The 6,000-nt window shown below is 48.5% G+C and overlaps 1 protein-coding gene across 4 annotated transcripts in view; it reads right to left on the reverse strand.

Annotated features, from left to right (window-relative positions):
• Positions 1 to 4,993, reverse strand: part of INPP4A (inositol polyphosphate-4-phosphatase type I A) — a 124,426-nt gene extending 119,433 nt beyond the window's left edge. For 3 of the 4 annotated variants that reach the window (XM_051610347.1, XM_051610339.1, XM_051610319.1), the window contains exon 1: positions 4,905 to 4,993. The gene's annotated coding sequence lies outside the window, so the exon portion shown is untranslated. Of the gene's footprint in view, positions 1 to 4,581; positions 4,758 to 4,904 lie in introns of those variants that run through there. The other variant, XM_051610312.1, reaches the window with a different exon arrangement.
• Between the last annotated feature and the right edge of the window lie 1,007 nt (positions 4,994 to 6,000).

Consider the following 6,000-nt stretch of genomic DNA (forward strand, 5'->3'; position numbering starts at 1 on the left):
AGATTTAATGACAGAGAATATGTGGAAGAACAAACTCTCAGCAAACCTAGTATCCTTTGTGCCTCGGCTGTTAGCTGTAATTTCTACCTTCAAGACTTGTCCTACTCTAAGAAAAATTCAAGGCTTCACAGTTCTTTCTAAGCACAGTTCATTTTGTTTGCACATGCTTCTGTAGGTGGAAGGAAGTTACAGAAAACTCAGTGATACGGCACGGTACCATGAGGTAAAGCAGCTAGTCAAGCACAGAATTAATCTGGACTTCTTAGCCTTGTAAAAAAAGGAACTGAGCATGTGTAAAGGCATTCACAGACACTGCTTTTATTTGTGGAATTCTATATAGTTTGCTATATTGCACTAAGGGTACCTTAGCTACAAATTGGTCCAAGGAACCAACGTGTGTTGTTTCCAAAGATTTAAAATATCTGTACATATACGCTTCCTATAATTAGTCACATGGTAAAAAGAATACTTATTCTCATAAGTTTGAATGGGTGGTAAAACATATCACTTTCTTGAGCCAGGTGAAAACAGCGGTGCTTGTGAGAGCAGACAAGCCCTGCTTCTTCAAAGCATCTTATCTAGCAATAGGAGCTCACACCATGCAAACTCTGTACCAGGCCTTTGTCTGCAGGTTCTCAGGGTGACACAGCCCCACTGCCTTTCCATGTGCTCAGGTTCTGTCTGCAACAAACTGGAGGAACAGAGCTGTATTTGGAGTTCAGTCTGTCACACAACAGGCTTCCCTGTTAGCATGACAGAGCAGTAGACCACAAACAAGATGCAGGCCTTACTGAGAAATACAAGGACATTAAAGGGAGTTACACTCTTATGAGTGGGCAGGTCTACATGTAACAGTTCAAAAACGTCCTCATCTTCTTCAGTACTCCCTGCTAATTTCACAGAGGTCTTAGTGATACCTCACTGTTTCATGCAATGAGTGCTTTTAGTGAATACAGACACACATTCACAAACTTAGGCTGCAGAAAAATCCTTGTTCATGTATTATAAGCTGCACAGAAAGTCACTACTCAAGAGCAAGATCTCAACTTGCCTGAAAAGTAGGGGGAAAACTGTTACTCTCCTGTATTTAATCAAGATGGTTTCAGCTAAGTTAGGACATACCTTGGTACTTCAATTTCTCTATTTACTATTTATTACATATTAAGTAAAACTACCATAACTTCAAGAAATACACACTCAGTGGGAGTATAAATAGCCAGGGAGGGCCTTCTTGCTGAGTGAATACACTTTACTGCAGCTTTCAAATGTTGTTTTCAAGAAGTGCTACCATATTTCTGCAGAGCTGGCACTTCTCTTTCCTCTGTGAGAGACAGAAAAGTCGCTGGCCCAACAGGCTTACAGAAGCAGAAGCACAATGTCCACCTGTGCTGGCTGATGTCAAGTCATTATCAATTCCAGTTTCTGAAACAGGGAAAATACAGCAGTAACTGCCTGGGGAGTTTGCCCTCCACTATCTTGTGCATATGTTTCTTACCGCGTGCCATAGAAACCACAAAAGCCAGCTATGACCCTACCACTCCCCTGTGCAGCCAAGACACACACCCTCCTCTCAGCCATGTGTTTTGTTTACAAATGCCCCTGATATTTTCTTACTTTACCTGGTCCGGTCATCATTGTCCGCCTGATCTGCCTTGGTTGTTCTTTGGTTTTGCCTCACACACGGCCAGTTTGTGGTGACACTTCCCTTACAGTAAGCAGACCACTACAGGAAACAGAACATGGGAAGCAAAGGAAGGAGAGCAGTGGCAGCAGGAAGTGGCAGTGAAGCCACAAAGGGAAAATCTCCTATCTGAAAGCCAGAAGAATCAACTTCATCTATAGTAAAGAGCTTATCACATTATGTTAAGCAGCAACAGGTATGATTTAAACAGGTGTGATTTGAGGCTACGTCAATCTGCCTGACTGATGTGGATGAGGTAGCTACATCCCAAAACCTTCTTCCAAGGTAAACAATATTTTCTGACAACTTTTCTGCAAAGGATATCTGTTTGAGATTTAGGTAGATAACCCATCAATAGAGAGGAAATTCAGTTTGTCAGAGAAGAAACAGGAAGGGAAGTGACAAGCAGAAGCGAGGAGAACATCAGAGCTCTGCACTATGCTGCCTGTGTTATTTGTTCTCCTGTCTCTCTTCAAGGACAACAGGTAGAGGTTTCGAACTTCATCTCCAAGCAGGGCAATTGCTCTCCACATCCAGGCAAGTAATTGGGAAATGTTTCCAACAAAGTAACCTACAAAGGGGGTTCAAGAGGCATTCTTATATTCTAAAGCTGTACCTTATAAACTAGCGTTTAGGTAATTAAAATTTTCTGTAATAAAGCACATGCCAGAACCGTGAATTAAATCCTAACAAGGAAACAAGAACTGAAAGGGGATCCTTGGCCTTCTTGTTTTCCTTCCTACTTCCAGTACAGTAATATGGAAATTAAGGAGCCCAGAATGTATAAGAAATACAGCAGCTGTTTCTTTGAGCAGTCATTTCACTCCACATGGAAAACTTCCACTTAATACAGCAGCTGTGCAACCAGACTGAACTTGAATACGTCTAAGAGATGGCTGAGGACATAAAATCTTCAATATATCTGAGACCTTATGACTGAAAATTCTACTGCCCTAGTCGAGGTACAGCCTTCTGTCTCAGCTGACAGCAAGTTGAGACAGAAGTAAATAAGTTTCTGCAGAAGTGTGATCACTGTCTTTAGTAACGGAGCCAAACACCCTCTGAAGATCACATGGCTCCTTTGCCACAATTTGGCAGGGATCTTGGATTCTCCATGGGTCTATACAAACTACCTAGCACTACAGATTAAGTTAAAATTAGCTCATCAAATATAAACTAAATCATAGGCCATGTATCAAGAAAAAGGCATATAGCATAGGTACAGATACGTGAAAACAACACTGAAATAGTTATTTGCCAACAACTTGGGACTGCCAGCAGGGAGCAGTGAATAAAAGAGCTCACATCCACCTCAAAGTTTGTAAAGTGAGAGCACCTCTAAATTTAAGAATACTGACTTCAAGTTCCTGGAAAAAAATCAGATGTGCCTCACCATTTGTTCCCACCTAACCTTTGCTTTGAGAGTCAAGAGATGTTAGTAAGAAAACTGGCAAGATATCGCACTCCTTGGGAGGGCCCTCTGAGTTCCTAGAAGCAAGGCAGCCCGTTGATTTAAAATCTTCAGAAGAGGGAAAAACCTTAGTAAGTTTTAAAGTAAGAGCTTTTGAAAAAAGCATTAGCAAACAGTGGTTGCTCAAGGGGAAGCAAATAATATTGTTTCCAGGACAACCGGGTGCTGCTAGCTCATCTCTCTTGCTTTAGAGTTTGAGGGCATGTAAACACTCAAGAGCCTCTCCTGTTGCTTAACAAGTAACCCTGCAAGAGCTTCCCAGCTATGTCTTTACTGTCAATGTAGACAAGCACAACACTACAGACTTCTGCAGAAAGAATTATATTGGCCTGCAGACGGAAAGCTACTGTCAACACAGAGTGCTTCACCGCTCAGGCAAAAGCCCCTCTACCATCTCTGCAGCACACACAGTCCATGCCAAGTATTAATCAGCAGATACTGACCTTGCTCATTGGATGGGGGAAAATGTATGCCACTGGGACAGAGCTACAACTTCATTCTTACACTTCTCCATCAAACCTATGTGAAATGGATGATGTTGCATCATCACTGCAAAAGCGTTTCTACTGTAGTCCACAACCATAGTCTTAGCTTAATAAATAGCCAAAAATCTGAAATATGCACCAAACGAAACATACAATCTGCTTCCTTTTAAGGCATTTCTCTACATGGGAAAGGAATCATAAAAGCTGGTCTGGAATAAATTAAGGGAGGTTAAATGTTCTCAGGCATCCTATCACTTTCCACAGGGCACTCTGCTCTGCTCTGCTCTTCAATTCCCGTTCCCTGAACAATGACATTGCTGCTGAAAAAGTGGAGCTCGACGGAGAGCACGGGCGCAGCACACACCATCAGACAGCAGCCACAAGCCCACCTTCTGCTCCCCCCTTTCTGAAAGCCCTGCCAGCAACCCCGAAGGGACGATCCCACCTCAGGACAGGGCCTCCTGCACGCACGACCGTTTCCACGACTCTTTTCGATTACTGAGGAGGGCAGCTGTGGAGGGTGTAGCACTCCTCAAAGTCCCAACCACACACACCGCCTCGCCCTGGGGTCACAACCAACAACGGATGGGGGGCAGATCACAAATCTCCCGGGGGCCCGGGGCCTGCCAGCCCCGCTGTCCTATAAACCCCGCTGTCCTACAAACCCCACGCCACGGCACAACGCCATAAAAGCGAGCAATCCACTTAATACCGAAACGTACAGATCTCATTAAAGCACCTGGAAGCGGGAAGCTTTCAAGCACCCCCTTAAGCAACAAGATGCATTTATTGATGCATATATTCATTGATTTACGTCTCTCTTGCATCTCCTCCTGAGACCGCCCCTACTTACACACGGCGACCCGGCACGGCTCACGCACCCTCCCCGCAGACGCTGAAGGACGAACCTCAAAATAAAATCCGACCGAGGCGGATCCACCTACCCAAGGAACGCCCGCCAACGCACCGGCGGGGCGCGCGGCAGGTGACAACGACGACGACCGGAACCGCCGCACGGCAATGAAGCCGAACCCCGGCTTGCCGGGGCCTCCCCAAGACGGAGGCTCGGCGCTGGCAGGGGGAGCGGGCGGGGGGAGGCCGAGCAGGGGAGCGGGCAGGGGGGTCTCTCAGCGGCGGTGCCGAGGCGCCGCAGCGCTGCCCCCGCGCCCAACGGCCGCCCCAACGGCCGCGCCGCCCCCACCCCCCGGGGCTGGCAGCGACGCCGCCCGCCGAGCCCCGCCGCTCGCCACCCCCCCCGCAGCCGCACCTTCTCCCGCCGGCCCCCTCCCGGAGAGCGCAGCGGGGCAGCTCGCCTGATGCCCCGGCAGCACCGCCGCCTTCCTCGCTCGCCTCCCTCCGCAGCCTGGGCTGGCCGGACCCCGCCCCGCACCCTCGGCCCGCCCGCCCGTGACGGCACCGGGAGCGGCGGACCCGCCCCGCCGCTGGGCCCGGCCCTCTGCGGCCGCCCGGGCGGCGAGGAGCTGCGCCCGGGGCTTGGCCAAGGGCAAGGCAGGCATCGTCCTCCCTCCCGCCGGGGTCAAAACAAGCCTGCTTCCAGCAAGGCCTTCCAGCCTCCGAGCGGGGCTGCTTCGTGTTTCGTCATCTCCGACGCCACAGGATCAAAAAAACCCCGTAAAAACGAGGATTCCCTCGTGTAACAACGCCTGCAGCCCGCAAAAAGGGGATGGCGCGAGAGAAAACGCCACGGGGGGCTGAGAAGTGCCTGCATCGCGGCTATGGAGTGTGGACCAAACGATTTTAAATAACGATCCAGGGTTTTTTTCTGTCATAGCGAAAACACCGGCATGTTTCCTCCGTTCATCCTTACTCATTGTACACGCTTGTTGGGCGGCAACGGACAAGTTGCTCCATAACTGGCTCAACCAGCTACATGTGTTGAAACTGCTGTACAGCCAGCCTGGTCTCCATTACTTAACACATTTCTGGACCATGCTGCTGTCACTGAGGGACTTAACTGCTCAGTGTTAAGAGTAATTTGAAGGAATGTAAGAGGTCACACTCCAGCTCGGCTCATTCTATTATTTTTAAACACTGCAGAAATGCCAAGAGGAAGACAGGTTACTCATGAGCTGCCCTGTGGGAACTCCCAGGAGGTACGCAAAGGACTCAGGTGCACAGGAATCCCACTGAAATGGGGAGTTAGTGAGACACACACACACACAGACACACTTGTCTGGATGCCTCCAGCCAACTGTGCATAACCTGCAAAGGCCTGCTGCCAAGTACCAGCTGAGTCAGTACCAACACCACTCCAGTGTCAGAATTTTAATTTGCCTGTTGCAGTTGCACAGTACTGGAAGCTGCCAGCTCCAGTTCTCAACGTGATCTGAAGTCAGATGGAG

The sequence above is a fragment of the Apus apus genome, chromosome 1, assembly GCF_020740795.1.
Source record: "Apus apus isolate bApuApu2 chromosome 1, bApuApu2.pri.cur, whole genome shotgun sequence".
Classification (NCBI taxonomy): domain Eukaryota; kingdom Metazoa; phylum Chordata; class Aves; order Apodiformes; family Apodidae; genus Apus; species Apus apus.